Source organism: Haliotis rubra, unplaced genomic scaffold (genome assembly GCF_003918875.1).
Source record: "Haliotis rubra isolate DU_JTF1 unplaced genomic scaffold, ASM391887v1 Scf683, whole genome shotgun sequence".
NCBI classification, from domain to species: Eukaryota; Metazoa; Mollusca; class Gastropoda; order Lepetellida; family Haliotidae; genus Haliotis; species Haliotis rubra.
Genome location: NW_025767394.1, coordinates 460259 through 482989, shown reverse-complemented (window position 1 = coordinate 482989; position 22731 = coordinate 460259). Strand labels below are relative to the sequence as shown.

The following is a 22731-nucleotide window of genomic DNA, read 5'->3' as shown; positions in this document are numbered from 1 at the left end:
TGCGTAGTGACGTCAATACAGTGTGACGTAATGCCAAATGGTGTACTTCATCGCCTTAGATCTTTTAGCGAAGCTTGTTAGAATTATAAATAACCACTCGTGTGTAATCCATCGTTGTTTATTGGCTGTATCTTGGGTAGTTCAGTCTCTCATCGCAGACAGGAGGGACACTGTATTGGAAATGTATGGCAACTGGACTTCTCTGTCTCCCAGTGCAAACAGGCTGTAGTCGGTGCCCACGTCGAAATAGGTGGGGCTCCAGGGGTGGTGGATGATCATCACGTCGTGGAGGCACCGGCTGTCCTCACTCACTCCCGTCCACACCCAAATGGACTTATCCAGACCGGGCAATCCAAAGTAAATTACACAGATGTATGGACCATGTCATCTATTTTTTTACAGGACCATCGGGCTGGCTAGCTGTAAGTTTAGCTGTCCTTTAGAAATCTAGCCTGTCTCGGTCGGTCGGACGGGCCTTATTTCATACATATTATGTCATCGTATCCCAGTTACCTAGATCGATGCTCATGGTGTCGATCACTGGATTGTCTGTTACCGATTCGATTATTTACAGACCGCCGCCAAATAGCTGGAATATTGGGGAGTGCAACGTTAAACATCAAAGAAACAAATGATCGTGTTAATCTGTGTCACAATAAGTATCTATCAAAAGGTAATGTAGCGATGTAAAATGATACTAATGTATCTGTCGTGTAAAATTACATGAACACAAAGATAATGCTATAATTTCACTCGTCACCTGAGACAAAGCAGCAAATGAGCAACACAAACAAATATGCAATGAGAATGCATATGTTTGGAAAGAATCCCCTGTTATATGTATGATTTCACTTTGTAACATTACAAAACATCGTAGGGCGTGAAATATGTTGCTATTTTTTGGCGCAAAGACAGAAGAATACTTGATAAAATGTCCGCTGTGAACGGGGCACGCTTTGCGGCTCGTCTACTCCCAAATTGAGAGGAACTTTCACGAATCAATTCTTTTATTAGCACGAAAAATGAAAATATTACCAGCACCGTCCAAATTGTAGTAAAATAAACTCTGTCAAAAAAGAAACGCAACCCCTGTCCTCAGATATGAAAAATTCGTTTGAATGAAGTTATTGCTTCCAAACTAAATTTTATTCGAATGTATTGAAATGATACACATAATTAATGAAGATTACCATCCAAACAACTGCATTTGTACGCATAAGTGTATTTTATTGCTTATTCCGTCACAACGCATGAAATGACCCTCATGGTGACTTCGCACCAAAAAAACACATGCAAATCATGAAAATGGCAGTTAATGTAGGGGTGTATAAAAGCCCATGTGCTTCCGTATTATATTCATTCATTTGTCGCCGAAAAGCTGTGTTAAAATGCCACGATTGAGTGCTGCCGACCGAAATATCGCCATTGGTCGTGTCTGCCGGAGAAAGTTTTGGAACTGTTGCACGGCACCTAAATGTTCACAAAACAACGATATCCCGACTTTGGAGCCGCTACAACAACTTCAATTTGACCAACGATCGCCCGAGAAGTGGAAGGCCAAGAATCACGACCCCTTCAAGATCGGTACATCCGGGTCCATCACCTGCGTAATCGGCATGCCCTACCAACCGTGACTGCCACACAAATACCAGGTTTGAGGAGAGTGTCAGCTCAAACGATTAGGAACCGTCTGAAAGAAGCGGGTTTACGTGCCTGTAGACCAGTTGTTGGACCTGTACTACGCCCCCTACATCGACGCCGACGACTCAGGTGGTGCAACAACGTAAGGATACGGACTTTACAAAACTGGAGGCGAATCTGGTTTTCTGATGAATCACGTTTTCTTTGCAACGTCACGACGGAAGACAGCGTCTGTATAGGAGACGTCATAAACGTTTTGCGCCCATCTGCGTCCGACAGGTGGACAGATTTGGCGGAGAAAGCGTCATGGTTTGGGGAACCATCTCATACAACCAGAAATCAGACTTGGTGATCGTTCCAGGGAACCTGACAGCCCAACGTTACATCAACCACGTGTTAGAGCTTCACCTTCTCCCGATTATTGACCAACAGACACAGATTTTTCAACGGGACAACGCCCGGCCTCATACTGCACGTGCAACAATGAACTTTCTGCAGAATTCCAACGGCAATGTCTTGCCATGACCCTCTACATCACCAGACCTCAACCCTATTGAACACCTGTGGATACTTGGATCGACGCGTACGTCAACGTCAGCCGCCGCCACAGACGCTGCAACAGCTCGCCGTTGCACTGCAGGAGGAGTGGAGAGCCATTCCCCAGGAAAGAATCCGGCGTCTTATCCGTTCTTGTCCAAGGAGATGCCGTGCAGTGATTGCAGCGCGTGGTGCTCATACGAGATACTGAGAAAGACGCCCCCCCTGGTGACAAACTGGTGTCTGTGAGATGACTTTTGAAATGACAATTTTAAACATGCCCATCTGGGTTATTATTCTGCCAAATTTCAGACTTCTGTCTTAAATAATAAAAATGCCGTGTCGTCCTAAAACTTCAGATCAAAATCTCTAAAATACAGGGGTTGCGTTTCTTTTTTGACAGAGTTTTATTTACTGATCAAACTGTCTATGGATGTCATTGGCAACCAGCTGATTGAAGAATTCATTGGCTACAAATGTTCCACTGAAATGGGCCACCACAGCGACAAAGCCTGGCCTCTGGTGCGTCAGCAGGTGCCTGCAAAACACGAGACACACTCGAAACACATTTCAAACTCGGTGGCCTTTCGTAATCTGATTTACCTTCGCTGTGCAGTTTAGGACAGGGGGCGGGGGGTAGCCTAGTGGTTAAAGCTGGTTCAGTGAGTAGCACCTACGTCCTGTCCTGAACGTGTGCGTGAGTGAGTGTAGTTCTACGCCGCTTTAAGGCAATATTCCATCAATATCATGACGGGGAACACCAGAAATGGGTTTTAAACATTTGTGCCCATGTGGGAATCGAACCCGGGTCTTTAACCCGGACTAGGCTACCCCACCGCCCCTATGCCCCGAAGGTCACCATACCGTTAGAGAATGCTGACTGATATGTACAACGTGTACCAAATTATTGTGCTCTTGAAACAATTCGCCTAATACAATTATTCGTTACGTAAAATCATTAAGGTATTATACGTGGGGAATAACTCACTGCCCAATCCGTAATATTGCTTCCCCAATACCCAGGGGTGTCCACTTTAACATGTATTAAAACATAGTATAGCCAGTATGAGTGAGTGAGTTCACTTTTACGCCGATTTAACAACATTCCAGCTATATAATAATAAGTCATCTTCTATAGCGCACGGTCTCCAAACACCAAGTGATTGCTCGCGGCCATTAATCAGAATCCGATTCTTATTACAACGGATAACCCAAGCTGCCTGTTAGGCGCTAGAAGGTTATAGTCACATGACTTTATACCACCGACCGGGTACCCATTTTCTACTGGGTGAACTGAGGCAATTTGAACAAACTCACTTGCCTAAGGTGAGACTACATGCATCACATGTGCTTCGTTGTGGGGCAGGACTAAAGTGCTAGAAACTCTCAGGAGTCAGGCTGCCAAATACGGTCACCCATCCAAGGATTGTCCGAGCTCGACGTTGCTTAACTTCAACTGATTCGTGACCTGACCTCTGTGCACAGGACCACGCGCGACCACGGCGGGGACACCGGAAATTGGCTTCACACATTGTACCCATATGGGGAATCCAACCCGGGTCTTCGGAGTGACGAGCGAACGCCTTAACCACTAGACTACCCCACCGCCCCATAGACAGTATGAAGATATCGTAGTGTAATTCCTTCAAGAATCAATTAAGGTCAAATATTTACACACCTGCTACCTGTTGTTTGGGTTATTGTTTCGCACGTGCATTAGAATGGAAATATAAAGACATTGCTAAACAGTGAGTGAGTGTAGTTTTACGCCGCTTTTAGCAATATTCCAGCATTATCACGGGGACAGGGGACATCAGAAATGGGCTTCACACACTGTACCCATGTGGGGAATCGAACCCGGGTCTTCGGAGTGACGAGCGAACGCTTTAACCATAAGGCTACCCCACCGCCCCAAATTGCTAAACAGGGAAATGCATCAAAACATGTTTTGGAAAGGCATATGTACCGAGACTGTCTCAGCTGTGACAGTTGGAATGTAGTCGTAGGACCTGACGTCACGTGTACAACAGACGGGCAACGATGATCGCACAATGAATGGGGCGCCGCTTGTACCATGTGACGCGCCGCTTGATGTCGTGACGTCGTTCCCCAACTTCTTATCTAAAGCCAGTCTTGATGTCGTGAACTGGCCTTCCCGTTGAGTGAGACATGAACCTGATCGAGTGAGTGAGTGAGTGAGTTGAGTATTACGCCGAGCCCAGCAATATTCCAGCTATATGGCGGCGGTCTGTAAATAATCGAGTCTGGACCAGACAATCCAGTGATCAACAACATGAGCATCGATCTGCGCAGTTGGGAACCGATGACATGTGCCAACAAGTCAGCGAGCCTGACCACCCGATCCCGTTAGTCGCCTTTTACGACAAGCATAGTCGCCTTTTATAGGAAGCATTGGTTGCTGAAGGCCTATTCTACCCTGGACCTTCACGGGTATGATCCTGATCGAACACATTTAGGATGAGCTCAGAAGACGACATCGACAGCAGCTGAATCACATGACGACTGGTGAAGACTTCAGATTGGGGGTCTTCCGACAGGTTATCCTGTCCACGGAAAGACGTCGTGTTGCTGTCACGGTCGTCCCAGAAGGTCACATCCGTTAATACGTCTTCTGTACCAACAGTGTTATCAGCATGAGTTCTCGTTCGGGGTCATGGGAAGTTATACATTATTGTTTAAATAATAATGATGCTGAAATCCGACTTTCATCGACTGTGTTGTTACCTGGATGATGCACATCTCTGTTAACAACAACGCAAACATCACTTCTAGGATTCAGTTAGCTGAGTATAGGTCAAAGGTATATTCCATATCTTAATAGTCACACGTCCATCATTCGAATCCGCCATGAAGCTAGAATATTGCTGTGTACGGCGTTAACAACAACAACATCATCAACAACAACAACAACAAGCAACCATCATTTGAATACATGTACACATAATATACAAGAATGATACCAGATTAACTGCCAATAGACGTAATTTCGTGGTGTATTCTTTGTGTCAGATAAATCCTGTTTACTTGATTGGTAAGTTCTGAGCCTCACAAAGAATTGCGTCCTTGTGAAACCATTTGTTGTGGACATTTCGTGATGTGATAGAGTCCACTTAGCGAATTGTTTAGAAAGATCGGCGTGAGTTTGTGACCTATGCAAGAGCAGAAAAGTCAGTGGGTGAGTGAGTGAGTTAAGATTTTAAGTCACATCGGCAACATTTCAGCCACACCATGACTAAATCAAATTATAGATTTATAATAATTGAGAGTAAATTTTAAAAACAACTGTCAACGAAGGACAAGAAAACAATTAGATTATCACAGATATAAATGTAAATATATAAGACAATACAATATAAAAACAGGCTATAGATCGCCAACAACTGAAGGTAGATCACCATACTAGGGACCATGGAAACTTACACTACTTGTGCTACCTGCATGGACCCTAGCTGGATTTACACCACCCCTTCAGATGTTAGCAATTTTTGACAATCTAGCCATAAAGTAAAATAACATATATGCTGCAGTTAAAAATAGTAGTACGTTTAAATTTACTATAATTGTTTTGGGAAGAAAGTCAGTGATCTGCACTGCTGTCTCCCCTGGTGGTTCTGTCATACCGCTTGTCACGCCGCAGACCCGGGTTCCATTCCCCACATGGGTACAATGTGTGAAGCCCATTTCTGGTGTCCCCCGCCATGATATTGCTGGAATATTGCTAATATTGCTGAAAGCGGCGTAAAAACTAAACTCACACACTCAATCACTCTGTCCTACAGAAAGTCGTTAATTTGGTTAACACATGTTATTATGTCCCAGTTGCGTAGATCGATAGTCATGCTGTTAATCACTGGATTGTCTGGTCGGGACTCGATTATTTAAAGACCGCCGCCATATAGCTGGAATATTGCGGCAACAACAAACAAACAAAAGACGTTAAGAGGCGGTCCTTGTCACCTTGCCTGACATTCGGCACTTCAAGGTCAACAGAACACATTATTCACTTTGCTGTATTTGGGTGGTATAACTTGAAAATGCTAATAATCATAATAATAATTAATTTATATAGCGCCTATTTTCCAACTTTGAGCTGCTCAATGGCGCTGAACAGGGTAGATAATTAACATATCATATGCTTGATTAAACAGGAAACTGTTTAGGCAGTTCTGGAAGGATTTGTGAGAGCTTGCTGTTTTGAGTTCAAATGGTAGATTGTTCCACAAGGTAGGGACAACTTTGGAGAAGGCACGATCAGCAAGTTTAGTGGATGGGGGAACCGAGAGATTGTACATATTCTGAGATCGGAGATATCGTCCTGGTGTATACATCTGGATCAGGTCCTTTAGGTAGAGAGGGGAGTTATCATTGTTTATGTCAGTGGTTCCAGCATTACTTACCGGAAACAATCCGAACAAACTTGACAAACACACAAACGTTTATTCACGTCGCTGTATATGTGCGAAAATGTTCGATGTGACGTAAAACCACGTATACATATTTGGTCACAAAAAGAAATTTGACCTAGTTCGAGTCCCGCTTAGTCAGTGGTGTGTAGCCAGTTATCACGAGGACACATACAAAAGCTAGGTCTGTCACGTAAACAGAGAGCGTTCAGTGCGTCTTGGGAGTGGAATATGAATATTAGATATGAAAAAGATCATTTACAGCAAGAAACTACTCATGAAATTTACAATAGGTTATTGTTGAGTTCAGTTATGGCAATTTAGAGACCCCTGACGGAGCTATAATAAAAGGGCACGTATAATAAATGTCTTTGGGTCTACGCCAGAACAGGTAGTTTGCATACCCGTCTGTACCTGGGACCTTCAGTCTGGGTCGACTATACGACGTTATGTGCAGGGGATCCCGAAACAGTCGTCCTGACGCAAGCGATGTGCAGCTTTCTTTGTGTTCACAGGTGGATAAGCTCAGTACAGCTTGATAAACATCAGTTCGGTGAGCACTAACACAGGTGAATGACGACGCAACAATACGATATTTGCGATATTTGTACGTGTCAATACGCAGTGAATAGTCTTGCAATTTTCGGGGAAGCGAATGCCAATCGATCATGTTTTTCAACCAATCAGATTAAAGAACATGGTGACTCTTGGATTACAATATGCAATAAACGAGGATTTGTCATCCATAAAGTCGCATGTTTTATTATTGAAAGGTCGTTGGTACGTGCCTGTCTTAGAAAAAGGCACCCCCGCCTGCAGCATCTTGCATTTGCTGTAAAAGGTATATGATATTTTCAGACGTGACGCTCCGGTCGACACCGTTGACGTCATGACGAAGAAGGACGTAGACGGCGGCTGGGCGTGGGTGGTTCTGGTGGCGTCCTATATGAACGGGTTCCTGCTGCCAGGAGTGTGTTACATGGGTGGGATGTTCCAGGTGGTTCTGTTGGAGCACTTCCAGCAGAGTGTGGGCCTCACAGCCTGGGTCACGTCAGTGTATGCCTCGCTCATGCTGTTTCCTGGCTGTTGTGAGAAATTTGTCTATCAAGCCATACTGTATCCACACGATGGTTTGTATCGGTATTATTTAATATATTGACTGCTGTAATCGTTCCATGCTTACATATCGTTGCTACACAATATTACCCAAACACTGTTTACATACATTGTTCCACCCGAAAAGATTCGGATTTGAATAGGTCTTCAGGGCTGTCGTAAGACACGAGCATGGTTGTCGTAAAAGGCGACTCGTGGTCAGGCTCACTGACTTGGTTGACACATGTCATCGTATCCGATTGCGTTGGAAGACGCACATCAGATGAAGTACAGATTAGCAATCAGTTGACCGTAGTTCGGAGATGCCTTGAAATAATTAGAAAGTTCTAAGCAATAAAAAAAAAGTTTTAAATTTGGAGCGATTCCCTAACTAAAGAATCTTGCCTTTTACACTCTGCAAGGTATCTAGATTCTTTCATGGTGGTAATTTTCAACCAACACAATTGGTTCATGTCATCGATATGTTTAAAATTAAATTTTAACTCTAGAAAACAACCGATATTGATGATCCCATCCAATAAATGTATAAGATGACACCAGGTGTTCACGAAAAGGGTCAGCATGACCTGCTCTACAGGTACCACCTGCCATTCCAAACTTCGCCTAAAATGGAAGTATTTTTTGTCGGACGCCGCACAGCAGTGTTCCTGCCTTGCCTATGCAGCCTATAAACAAACCAGACAATCAAGTGATCGACGGACCGGAAATCTACTTAATGTGAAGTGAATCTGATATTCATCTTTCGCACAACCACACCTGTGATTGTACAGTAGATGTGAAATACAATGCCTGCAGCACATGAGATGAACTCATTATAAATACCTCAGCCTTGTCGAGCTGGTTTGTAGGGCAGCTCTGTGCTTTTAATGTTATTACACAGACAGATGAACGGGCCAATAAAATGTAAATGTACGTCGCCTTTTGAACACAGCATGTGAAATCTCCTACAGTTGGGTAATGTATGCATGTGTGGGACGGACTGCCACCTAATATGCTCTGTAGTTCTCATCTTAACTTCTCCTTGATCCCATTGATCAATATGTTGACACATGTCGTCCATGGTATTTTTGTTGTTATTGTTTAACGCCGTACAATCCAGTGATTTACATCATAAGCGTCGCCATTCGCATTGGGACACGATAACATGCTTCAAGTAAGTCCGCGAGCCTGCCCCTCCCATTAGTCGCCTCTTACGACAAGCCTTGGCTGCTGAAGACCCGATCTGTCCGGGGCGTGGTATGGATGAAGCCATATTGACGGACGAATGTGGGCGTGGTATAAGGGATGGCACTCTGCCAATAGCATAGTGTTCATCTCCTCCTAGACTAACGCTTAGCCTCTGAATATATATAATTTTGATAGCAGTTAGTGAGTGAGTTTATCTTTACGCCGCACTCAGCAATATTCCAGCTATATGGCGGCGGTCTGTAAAAAATCGAGTTTTGACCAGACAATCCAGTGATCAATAGCATGAGCATCGATCTGAGCAATTTGGAACCGATGACATGTGTCAACCAAGCCAGCGAGCCTGAACACCCGATCCCGTTAGTCGCCTCTTACGACAAGCATTGGTTACTGAAGGTTCATTCTAACTCGGACCTTCACGGGTAATTTTGATAGTAACAAACAATTCCATATAAATTGAAAAGGAGCCCCAGGGAGACCAGAGAAGGAAATCTAGACTTGCTTCAATTAGGGCTTTAGCATTGCAGGGAGGGCTAGGCAGTAGATGAAATAATGTGGTTCATGGACTGTGAGACAGACTAGTCTCCTCCCTTCAAGGCAGGGAAACGGCACAACATAGGTTGGTTGACAAATAGATTGTAGGCCAGTACCTCCAACGAGCTATATAAAGTCTCCTGTGTTTGAAATGTTCAATTCATTGAAGCGAGAGAGACGAGGATGTTGACGGATTCAATCTATGTTCGGAATACCCCGTGTTAACCTTCTCGAGACTATAATCTGGAAACCTATAGCACTCAGCCTTAGTTACATGGCGGTGGTCTGTAAATAATTGAGTATGGACAAGACAATCCAGTGATCATGAGATCATAAGCATCGATCTCGTAATTGGGATACGATCAACCAAGTCCTCCAGCCTGATCACCCGATCCGAGTCGCCTCTTACAACAAGCATGGTGATTGTAGGCCAATTCTAACCCGGATCTTCATGGGTTCTTTCCTGATCTGGTGGGAGACGCTCTGATGGCTTGGATGGAACCTCGTTCTGGCGTGACCCGTAATGGAGTGAGTGGGTTTTGTTCTACGCCATTTTAGCAATATTCTAGCGGGGGACACCAGAAATTGGCCTCACACATTGTACCCATGTGGAATCGAACCCGGGCGTTCGGCGTGACGAGCGAACGCTTTAACCACAAGGCTACCCTATCCCCCCAACCGTAATGGAATGTCTTCGGATATCTGTTCAGCGAGAACTAAGAGTGATTTTAACTAGACTGCTCAAGAACCAAATTCTTTTTCCTAACACCGACATGAAAACGTCGCTGAAACCACGACATCACGCCGAACGGGCACTGAAGCTAGGGATGACTGCTAGCAGTGTGTGAACAAGAAAAACCTTTAAAAGACAACGTTGGAAGCACCTGAGTAAATTAACAAATTTAGTGAGAAGGACGTGAGATGATTTGGGGGATGAAGCTGACTTCAAGAGCATCACGATGACCACGCCTCAGTCTATGAGAGACTTGCATCTATTAGAGATCGGAGCTCGCATCGCAAATACGGTACTGTCATCTCCAGTATATGGCATTTCATGTGAAAAGGTCTTTGTCATGTCTAACCATGTCTGGAAATGAAGTACTAGTAACGGACGGAGGAACCATGGTCCTATATATTGTTCTATTTTATGGCGGATGGTAACGAGCATCAAAAGATGACATATCCCTCTGGTCCCCGCTTATTTAAAAAATCATGTGAATCCTACCCCTTCAATGATCGTAAAGGGTTATTTGTCTCTAAAGACGCTCCAGCTCCCTAAGGATCTGAAAGGGTGCCATATCCTAACCCAACCCTAAACCCCAGCGTACAAATGTAAACCATAAGGATCGTAGGCTGGCAACGAAGGGAGACAGAGCAATCATCGCGATATAGCGAGTTGAGGTGGGGTGAAATTGGGTTTAACGTCGTGCTGTAGAATATTTCGCTCATATGACGACGTGCATGCGTGTGTGTGTGTGTGTGTGTGTGTGTGTGCGCGGCTGCTTGTACTAGCCCAGACTCAAGCTGGTTTTATAGTGCTAGCCCACTGAGATACCATGCTGCAGTGAAGCATGAATACCCCACTCAGACACATTATACTGACTCCGAGCCGACCAGTCCTTGTTGTACCCATTAATGCCGAGCGCCAGGCAGGGACCAACAAGTACCATATTTTAACGTCTTTTGGTATGACGCGGTCGGGGATCGAACCCGCGACCTTCCGCTCTCCGGGCGGACGCTCTAACCACTACACCACGGAGGCGGTCCGCGATATAGCGAGACAGCCATATCACGCAGTAGCGCTATAGCGATAATTGCGCCTCCAACCAATAAGAACAGGACACAACCATGTACAAATACTTTTACTAAACTAACAGGCATCTCAGTGACAACAAATCTGTTAAAACAAAACTAATAATTCCTGTGTCCAGATACACATTCTCAAACATTGCCATTCATTCTGACCCAGTAACATACAGACTAACCTCAACATGAGCACATGACAATCCTGTCAGAAACAAAGGTGAAAACAACCTGGATTTCAGGCGTTACAGAAATCATATACTCAGCGTCACAATTAAAGGGTCACCTGGGTGTGCAACGTCTCAAACATTAAATTATGCAAACAAGGGACAGTGGGTCTGGTTTATGTATTTGATTGACAGTGAAGGACATCACATATGATGTACCATATTTTAACGTCTTTTGGTATGACGCGGTGGGGGATAGAACCCGCGACCTTCCGCTCTCCGGGCGGACGCTCTAACCACAACACCACGGAGGCGGTCTCAGCACTACAGACAGACTGGGGTCACCGTAGACAGACCAAGAAGTGGACGTCCACGCATCACAACGCCAGCTGTAGATAGGTACCTCCGTCAGTGTGTGTGTGTGTGTGTGTGTGTGTGTGTGTGTGTGTGTGTGTGTGTGTGTGTGTGTGTGTGTGTGTGTGTGTGTGTGTGTGTGTGTGTGTGTGTGTTAACGTTTCTTTGGGCGTTTAGTGTATGTTAAATACAGCCCGACTTCGCATATCGCTATAGTTACTCTGTCATGACTGTTGGGCATGGAAACACGCCGCCTCCCCAGCTAGCCGTACCTGTCTTTGCCAGATGCTAAGCCAATGAATGTATACTAATTCTATCCTTTAAAGGTGCAAGTTTAGATTTGTGGACAGTTCGAAAGGGCGCCAGTCGGTTTGAGGGACAATTTGTTCGTTTTATTCATATGTTTTTAGAAATTATTAAAACTGTCATGTATTAGACACCTGTGGAAGTCTATTTTCCAGCCAAAATACTTTATACCCTATCAGAGGTAGACTGTCCCACAATCCCTAAACCGCATCATTTTCCCATCTGTCTAGCCTTCTCTGCAATGCTAAAGCTGACTGGCTGAGTATGGTTTAACGCCGTTTTAAGCAATATTCCAGCAATATTACGGTGGGGGACACCAGAAATGAGCTGCACAAGTTGTACCCATGTGGGGAATCGAACCCGGGCCTTCGGCGTGACGAGCGAACGCTTTAACCATTGGGCTAGAGCTGATGGTTCGAGCTCAGCACGTTGGGAGCAAACTGCTCAGAAAACTGCTGAAGAACATGGCCAAAAACTGAATACAAAAATAACTGCCAAAAGGTACATTTTAGCGACTTGACCACTCAGGCAAAATTGTTGAGACTTTGATTGTGCATCTGTACAAGAGATTTGGAAATGTTGGAACAATTAGTTCCTGGGATATTTGCTGTGGAACTTTGAACTTTTTAAATTTATTTTGAATTATCTCCCCTTTGCTATTGGGCCTAGAGCCTAGAGATTTTTAAGGGGAATATCTACACCTCGGTGGGCATCTGTGTGATTTTTGTAAGCGATTCGGAGCATTGGTTTAGGAGGTATGTTTGGTGAAAAAATCGGTGGAATAATAAATAAAAAAATTCATCAAACAAAATAAACTTTTTAGAAATAATGAAAAACACTTCGACGGGCAACTTAAAACAAACGGTGATGTGAGCATGATAAACGGCCTCCCATGGATGCTAATGAAAAGATCTGGAAACAGTTGCGGTCTGTACCCGGCGACTGTAACCTTGAGGCACCATGGGTCCGTGATTATGACCATGCAATGCATGAGAAAGTAACTAGGTCGTTTGTCTGTTACAACTCACCAGATTGCCTGAAAAGTGTCATCAAAAATTTAATACAGCTCCAGGGTCTGATGGCATTCGAAACCGGTATTGGAAACTGTTCCCCTGTGTCCAAACACCATTACTTCACTGTTTCAATTCTCTTGTGGACACAGGTGATGTTCCTCCATGGTTCTGCAAAGGTCACACACTACTCCTTCCCCAAAAAGGAGAATTGACTGATCCCCAAAACTTCCGCCCTATCACATGTTTGAATACAAAATATTTACAGGGTGTTTGACAAACCTTGTGTCATCTTACTGCTCTTCCAATGATATAATTTACAGAGAGCAGAAGGGGGAAAGAAAGGGATGTTGGGGGTGTTAGGATCAACTTCTTGTACAGAAAGTGATTTTGGAAGAGACTAAAACATATCACCGCAACCTCTCCATGTGCTGGATTGACTACAAAAAAGCATACGACTCTGTCCCTCACGAATGGATTTTGAAGTCTCTTCATTGTATTGACCTCCCTGAGCGACTACTTGATTTACTCAAGTCTTTAATGAGTTGCTGGTCGACTCAACTTGAGATCTACTCGCAAGGGCAGGTGCAGACTTCGGAATCTATTCCAATCAGAAGGGGAATATTTCAGGGGGATTCCTTTAGTCCTTTGCTTTTTTGTTTGTCTTTAAATTCTTTGAGCTTTCTGCTCAATAAAGAGGAGGGTTACCATCCCGGACCTCCTCAGCACAGATCCCCAACACCGCTTACTCATCTCCTTTATATGGATGACATCGAGCTCCTTGCCAAAGGAGATTCCAATTTGAAAGAGCAGGTTCTCCTTGTTGAGTCCTTTTCGAATGATATTGGCATGACATTTGGACTCGACAAATGTAATATTCTTCATTTGAAACGTGGCAAGGTAACTAATGATGGATCGGTCAAGTTACAAGGGGGAGGAGTTATTGAGCATCTTGTGGAGGATCAGGCCTACACCAATCTTGGAATGCAAGTTCGAGACAAGCTCCAGAATGCCCAGATTCAAAACAAACTTCGGGCAGAGTACAAATCTCGTTTAAAGAAAATTTGGAGCTCAGAGCTAAATGCTCGAAACAAAGGTCAAAGCCACCAATACTTTTATTGTGCCAGTCCTTTCCTATTCCTTTGGAGTAGTTGATTGGACAAAACAAGACATCCAGAGTCTTGACTGTCTGACCAGAAGGATCATGTCTGATAACAGAGCCCACCACCCTCGTTCCTCTCTTAACCGTTTATACATGTCAATCAATTCTGGAGGTCGGGGTTTCATTAATGTGGAGGCTCTTCATGATAGAATTTTATTGTGTACTTTTGCACATATTTATTTATCGGATAATCCTCTGGTGATGCATGTGAAGACTCATGATGAAAGCAAGGAATTCCACAGCTATTTTAAGCGTGGCAAGGTTGTTGGACAGAATCTGATATTTGAGGTTGATTTTGTTGATGGCGATGTACTGCTGGACGGTACAGCGATTGGAGTAAACCAGGTGAAGGCCTTCACCAAGTGTGCCCAGAGTTGGTCTTTTGTGGAGAAGCTTTCTGAGAAGACAGTGCATCGTGTATACATGCAGTGTGTTGAACAGAATAGCAATCCCACCGACTCCTTCGCCTGGATGAAGTCGGCTGGTCTTAAATGTGAGACTGAGGGCTTCCTTTTTGCTGCTCAGGACCAGTCACTTCCCACTCGTAATTGCCTAAATGTGATTCTTAAAGAAAATATCAATATGAAATGTCGACTTTGCAATGAATTCACGGAGACTGTCCAACACCTTGTCAGTGGATGCCCTTCCTTGGCACAAACACCATACCTTAAACGACATGATGGCATGGCTCGTTGCTTTTACTACTGTCTCCGACATGCCTGTGGCTTTGACTCCGAGGTCCGTCCATGGTCCATGTCCAGGGCGTCATGGAAAATGATGCTTTCAAACTTCTGTGGAATAGGCCCATATACAGCCTGAACAAACCTGATCCTGTCCTTTTTGATAAAGTCAATGAATTTATTTATATCATTTAATTGTCTGTCCCTTTTGACAGGAATGTGATTGGCAAGATTCAGGAAAAGCATGATAAATATGCGGACCTCGCCTTTGAAATGTCTCGCTTGCATCCCAAGTACACTGTCGCCAGGCTCCCCGTTGTCCTCGGTGCCCTTGGTTTGGTACCTCCTGATCTCTTGGTGCAGATCAGGAGAGTGCCTGGGTTCTCCACCGGGAGCACAGCCCTTCTGACGCTCTGGGTAATGCAGAAGGCTGCAGTGTTGGGGAGCCTTCATATTCTCCAGAAAGTTCTTGGTGGGTTCGACTAGGCAGTGTTTCATGGGAGAAGTCCCATTCGCTGTCTGGGCTGCGTGTAGAGGGGGCAAGGGCCCTGAGCTGATGATGAGCCTTACCAGCCGGACTGTGCCAGGATCACCCGAACCCCCTCTGCTGCAAATTATCTTTAATCTGTAAAACATATAAATAATAATGCGAACGATTACAATAGGTCTCCTGACTAGAGGCAAGGAGCCCTAATTACAATCATTTTGAAATGTTGATGAACACCCGAAAAGGGTTAGATCAACCTGGAAATTCATAATACATGTGTGTTAGCGGTTTAGCTCAATCCACTGAGAAACTTTTCGATAAATGTTTTTACTTATTCTACAATTCCAGAAGAGAAGAAGTATGGATTCAGGCTCAGTCCCACAGAATGTACAAAGAGTATTATGAACAAAATACATTTTAATCAAATTAGAATTAAGAGAAAAAAGAAATGTGAATTAAATTCAAGTGTACCATTCATGTGATGTGTGATCATGTATTTGAGTGTATTATGGACCAGTGGCCTTTCATTGAATAAAACTGTCTGCCTATCTGTCTGTCAATATTTACTTATATATTTTAAATATGTGAATCTTGAGTCCAAATAATTTCACTTAGTACAATAAACAATTGAAATTTTCTGACTGTAAATTGCAATCGGACAAATCACACAATATGTTTTATAGCCTCGCTTTAATAAATGATGGAATAATTAATTAATTTCATTGACATTTTTCATGGTTGACAAAGTTAGTGACGCCGAAAAACATTTACTGGAGCCACCATTGTTTCAAAGTCTATGTCCCACCCTACAAACATGCAAGCCCTGGAGATATGTAGAAAAAGTGAAGGGCAGTAGGGTAGCCTAGTGGTTAAATCGTTCGCTCGTCACGCCCAAGACCCAGGTTCGATTACCCACATGGGTACAATGTGTGAAGCCCAGTTCTGGTGTCCCTCGTCGTGATATTGCTGGAATATTGCTAAACGCGGCGTAAAACCAAACTCACTCACCCATGTAGGAATAGCGGGGTAGTTGTTTTTGCTACTCATGTCTTTTCATTCGTTCCAATATAGAAGTATACACGTTATTGTATATAGAACGATGACCACTCCATCTCCAATGAAAGATTCCATCGTTTAAATAGATGAAGATGACAAGGACGCCAACATTTACTGAAAACTATATATGCCCAATGTGAATGGTTACAATGCCGGAGAAAGTCTGGGAAGTTATCGAAAAACAATTGTGCCGAGTAATAATACAAACATTTGGACTGAAAAATGAGTTGTCTACCACAAATTACTTGTATTTGTGATTGCAAAAGGCATTTCAATCAAAAATCGGGTCGTTGTTTCAATTCAAAAAGCTGCTATTTTAATAATATATTTTGGTTTGTCCAACCTCAAACAATGGCAACAAATAGGATATTGTTAGAATTACTATTTGTACATCGTTTTTAGTGATAGTATCACAGGTTAAAATATGGTGAAAAGAGCAGGAACTTGTATCATAATATTTTAGATACCCGGTAGTCATTCTTAATCTTTGAAATGTATTTTATGTAGCAGCGAAATAAACTTTGACTCTCACAACTAAAAGTTAAAGCTTAGATTATTCCTAACTGTGACTTTTGACATAGCTCCTGACGTCGTCGGTGATTCGAACAAATTACACAAACAATATACTATATTTGACAAAATGATATACATTATATTTTTATCAAGAGCGAACCGTTATTGCATGTTTGTGTTGAAGCACTTTCTACTCAGCTAGTGTTCTTCAACGTTCATTGCAATCAAAACAATATTGTAGGGCTGGAAGTCACGTTTTCTTCGTCAATTGAAAACACAACTTTCAGAGTAGCGCTAAAGTAATCGAAACACGAGAAAACGCAGTCTCAACACATTGAATCTGCAATATATAATTGTTAAACGACGTTACCATATTAACTTGACATACACCGCGTCATTTTTAACATTTCGGCACGTCTGCTTCCACCAAAGGGTGTGAATAACGCGCATGAAAAGTTCGTGCAACGGAAGTATGTCCCGACTGGCTAAACTCGTAACCATGGCAGCACGTGACTATTCTGGCGAACACCTGTGTGAAATATACAACGCTTTTGGCCTGTTTGTCACGTGTTTATGTAAACAATCTTAACCGATGGAGTTGCGGTGTTTGGGAAGTCGAAATAGAGTAAAGTAAACACAACACGAACTGCCGTGTGTGTGTGTGTGTGTGTATGCGTGCGTACGTCCTCGCGTTTACACAGGAATTCGAGAAGTCGAAGTGCCTGTGTCACAAATATGTAGTAATACGTGTACTTAAGAAATAAATAAATAATTTAGCTATGACTAATTTCAAATTGTCCGACTCACCATTGTTCTCGGTGCACAGATGTTATCGTAAAAGGCCACTTACGAGATCGGGTGGTCAGACTCGCTGACTTGGTTGACACGTCATCGTATCCCAGTTGTGTAGATCTATGTTCATGCTGTTGATCACTGGGTTGTCTGGTACCGACTCTATTATTTACAGACCGCCGCCATATGACTAGAATATTACTGTGTGCGTCGTTAAACAACAAACCAACCAACCAAACCAATTTTAGTGCATAGGCTTTGTAGACATACAGACAGACAGACAGATTGTTTAATATAGTCTCACCTTGTTACAGTCATTATGATAAAAACGTACATACATAATATATACATGATAAAAACTATACATAACATAAGACAATATAGGCCTAAAAGTAACGAGCCATCCTGTACAGAGTTATAAGAGACTTTAAAATTATAGACCGCCTCCGTGGTGTAGTGGTTAGAACGTCCGTCCGGAGAGTGGAAGGTCGCGGGTTCGATCCCCGACCGCGTCATACCAAAAGATGTTAAAATATGGTACTTGTTGGTCCCTGCCTGGCGCTCGGCATTAATGGGTACAACAAGGACTGGTCGGCTCAGAGTCAGTATACTGTGTCTGAGTGGGGTATTCATGCTTCACTGGTATCTCAGTTAGCTAGCACTATAAAACCAGCTTAAGTCTGGGCTAGTACAAGCAGCCGCACATACACATACACACGCATGCACGTCGTCATATGAGCGGAATATTCTCAAGGACGACGTTAAACCCAATTTCACCTCACCTCACCTTTAAAAATTATAACATCTATATAAACATTCAAATGTTAAGAACTGCAGTCACTCTATAAACTTACTGGCAAAAAAGGTTAAATTGAGCACCAACCTGATGATTGACCCGTATCAGCGTGTATGAGTGCCGCCCACTGGCGCTTGCCATTGTTAGCGAAGGGGCCCAGGTTGTCCGCAATCAAGTGTAGAGCGATATGTGCAACGCGTGGCCTGTCTCAGCAAATACCGAGATCGAGGTGCATTTGTTTGCATTTTACGTTAAGAAATAAATGGGAATTTATAGTCTCTCATAACCATTAATAGTTGGCTCATAAGCTACTATGTTTTATACCTTTACAGAATCTGCCTTTAATATGAAGTGTGACCTGAAAAACATAACTGTCCATCTGTCTGCAATTGTGTGTGCATAAGATACACATGTGTACTTGCTGAAAATGAAACAAATTTATTTTCTAAAAGTGAATGAATCACATTGTAATGAAGCAAAGTAGAACGTTCTTCTACCTGGCATAAACATTACCCAGCCATGCTTGAAATACGTAATGCCAAGGTGTCATAGGACCTATGTAACAATCCCTTAATAATATGTTTATGTTTTTTGTGTGCCCGTGCACTGTCAACTTGATACTGGCAGCGGGCTATAACAACACTAATCATCACAGTCCGATTCGCTAAATGATTCACTCGTAAGACCAAGTTCGACAATGATGTCTTCCATTACTGCTTCAACCGCGATTTCTCGTTGCCAGTACCTATCTTCAATACCTTGGACATGCTTACAGCATTCCGACCATTCCTTGGAACCGATTGCTGACATTCTCTCTTTACATTGTGCCTGAAGCGATGTCTTTGTGAACTGCAAGGTTTGCCTGGCAACATGATTCTTCACATTGGCCCAAATCAACCCAATTGGTTCAAATCTGCATGTTACGCAGGTAACCGCAGAACGATATGCCCATGTTGCTGCAGCGATATACGGGAACGGCTTTGTAAGATATTGCAACAGTTCGGCTTTGAGAATTTTGTCGCTGAACGCAATATCGTGCAATTTTAGCCAAGCTTTGATGTCATCCTTCCTATTGGTGGTTGTTGGGCTGGTATGGAGCTTTGTCCATAGCAATGACAGAGTTGGGTGGAATATTGACTAGTTAGCTGGTTAATTCTATGGTGTCTTCCCACTATGTCTACAGAAGTTTAAAAAATGAGAAGTGTTGGTTGGTAGGACATCTTTATTCTTTCTGAGAATTCTCAGACCATACATGGAGACATGTAAAGCTGCTTAAGAAGTGATGAATCGAACACGTTGAACATTTGCCATTGTGTGATGGATGCAGTTGGTTCCCCCTCTAATTTATTAGGAGTTTAATTATCTGAGAAGATGAGATCTTCTCAACAATTTAGTCCTAACCATGTTTTTCGACATAATCTGTCAAAGACAGACAGAGCCTGTAACAACATAGTTAAAACAAGCATACCGTACTTGATCAAATAGGATTAAGTTAAACCTGCTTTGGAGATTACAATATAAGCATGCTAACTGCTTCCCAAAACAACATAAAACAATATCATTGTACTTGTCCTGTAGTCTTTATTGGATGAGAAGACTCACAACGTACTATACACAGAAGTAGATGCACAGATATATACTAATATAATCCCCTTAATTATCCCTTACCCCAAACGAAGCACCCCTTCTTCATAGATACTCGGGCTGTTCCATTATTCTACAGGGCAAAAACTCTTTTCCCACGCTGCCTACAATGTTTTTGTTGGCAGTTTGGGATGTAGGCAGTTTGGAACTGTAGGCAGTATTGGTCCTAACCGTGTGGTGCACATGTAACCACGTTTCATCAATGAAAATGATTGGGCGGTTTTCAGCTCGTTATATATTAATTGTTCGTAAGTACTGCATCTTTCCTTTCCATCAATAGTTTTGCACCATCTAAATCCCGTTTACTTCAGAGCTAACATTCTCGAGAACCCGTATAGATCTGTTTTGACCATCTCGTGGATACTGTCAGTTGGCAGTTGTTTTCGCACTACGTTTTGCACAAACTGGCGAATTGCACACTGGTTGAAATCATCGAGTTGGGATTTAATCACAGGACGATTTCGCAACTTGCTAGGGCTAGCGAAACTACCCTCCCCATTGTCACGATCGACACACTCTGCTCGGATGCGCCTCAGTGAAGAGAGAGATAAACTGGTGGCATTGCTAGCTTTTAACACTGCCTGTTTTGTAGATGTACATTCTTTCTCCATGTGCTTAAAAACATTGTATGCCACTCGTCGGGTCTGAGAATGTATTATCTGACCGTGCTTACCTAACTTTGACATGTTGAATTCTCTCGAAATATATATCTATATATCCGAATATTACCGACTTGCTACACCGACCACGTGAGAGTCGTATGAGCAAGGCGTGTCCAGCTACGCGCTGAATCAATTTCATCGTCATGTGATGCACGTGCACTTGCCTACATCTGCCTACCTTTCACAAACCAAATGGGTTTGCTCATTGCCGTGCACCGCCTACTTCTCCTAAACGCGTTCTCTACGCCGGCCAACTTATCCTTGTTTGCCAGTATCTCTTGACCGACATTGTGAGAGTTGCCGGATTTGCTGCCAAGAACATAAACCTTCTGACACTCTGGATTCTGCAGAAGGATGCAGAGCTAGGGAGTCTGCCATTCCCGAATGGTTCGACAGGGCGTAATAGGCTACTAACGCGATAGAAGGGCCAGGCCTGGTGACATGGTTGCTGCATGTCATCGCATCCAAACTGATCAGATCGAAGCTCATGATGTCAATCACTAGACCGCCGATCATATAGCTTAGCGTGGCCTTAAACAACAAGCCCACCAACACGTAATAATAATCATCGTGTTTACATGAGTACACATGCCCACAAACAACACAGCCGATTAATATATAGTAGGGGAGATAGCTCTTGGTGGCCTCCCGCCATCAATTCTTTAACACGAACATCGCAAGGGGTACAGTATGGTCAAGATGCATTAGCATTGAAGTTCCGACACGTAGTAAATATTTTTTCGCTGAAATCTGATCTATACTCAACCAAATAAGAAACGTGACACCCATATTATTGGTACACAATTGGGAGGTGGATGAACGTGTTCATGATGTTTTTGTGTCTCACACACGGTAAGGACATGGTGTTTGAGACCGACGAGAAAACTATTTAGTCAAAAAAACGTGAAAAAGAGTGAAACACAATAATCATGTTCAGCGAATCATGTGGTAATCGCAGGGGCATTAGAATAAAACATTAAGACATTGCTTAACAGGGAAATGCATCAAAACGTGCTTTGAAAAGGCAGGTGTACCGAGACTCACTCAGCTGTGACAGTTGTACAGGATTTGAAATGTAGTCGTAGGACCTGACGTCACGTGTACAACAGACGGGCAACGATGACTGGGGCGTTACTAGTGTTGGGAATTGGTTGAAATCTCACAACTGATGATTGCTTCAATACCAACGAACAATCATCGACAAAAATTGGTAAGCGTCATTTTTCAGATTTTCCTATCCAGGTTGTTATTGCAGATATGTATAACATGATGCAACGTGCTACTTTAAAGTGATGACTAATATATCATAAACATAAACTTCCCGGAGTCTTCAAGAAATATTCAGTCATATGTTTTCAGTTAGTGAAGTGAGTTTTCTAAGAATTAAACATGTTTTCAGGCCCTGACAACTTCAACGATATTTTCCATCGTCAAGTATTTCAAAGACTAAAGCATTAGTTCCAAAATCGTTTATGTTCGATTATGAGAAAATGTGATCGATTGCTTGGTCGTTTGGTCACTGCGACCAATCTTCGATTATTTCAATTAATCGGAACACCACTAGACGTTACACATCATTGTTTCAATAATGATGATGCCGCTATACACCTTTCATCGTCTGTGTTGTTGTGTATCTCTAGATCTGTTAACAACAACGCACACTTGCAGGATTCAGTTAGCTGAGAATATGTCTGAGGTATATTCCACACTGCAATGGCCAAGTGTCATCATTTGATCACACCTACTATACAATGATACCAGTTTAACTGCCAACAGACTTCGTTGCTTGGTGCATCATCCGTAAGAATTCACAAAGAAATGTCTCCTGGTGAAATCATTTGGTAAAGTCATGTAAGGATGGT

The 22731-nt window shown here is 43.1% G+C and overlaps 2 long non-coding RNA genes across 2 annotated transcripts; one reads left to right on the top strand and one right to left on the bottom strand.

Annotated features, from left to right (window-relative positions):
• The first annotated feature begins 530 nt into the window (after positions 1-530).
• On the top strand, positions 531-16874 carry LOC124258135. The gene is made up of 3 exons (XR_006893508.1): positions 531-833; positions 16260-16263; positions 16865-16874. It is a non-coding gene; the product is annotated as an uncharacterized LOC124258135 (long non-coding RNA).
• On the bottom strand, positions 4289-21106 carry LOC124258134. The gene is made up of 3 exons (XR_006893507.1): positions 20957-21106; positions 4348-4353; positions 4289-4299 (listed from the first exon to the last, which is right to left on the bottom strand). It is a non-coding gene; the product is annotated as an uncharacterized LOC124258134 (long non-coding RNA).
• Positions 21107-22731: the final 1625 nt, after the last annotated feature.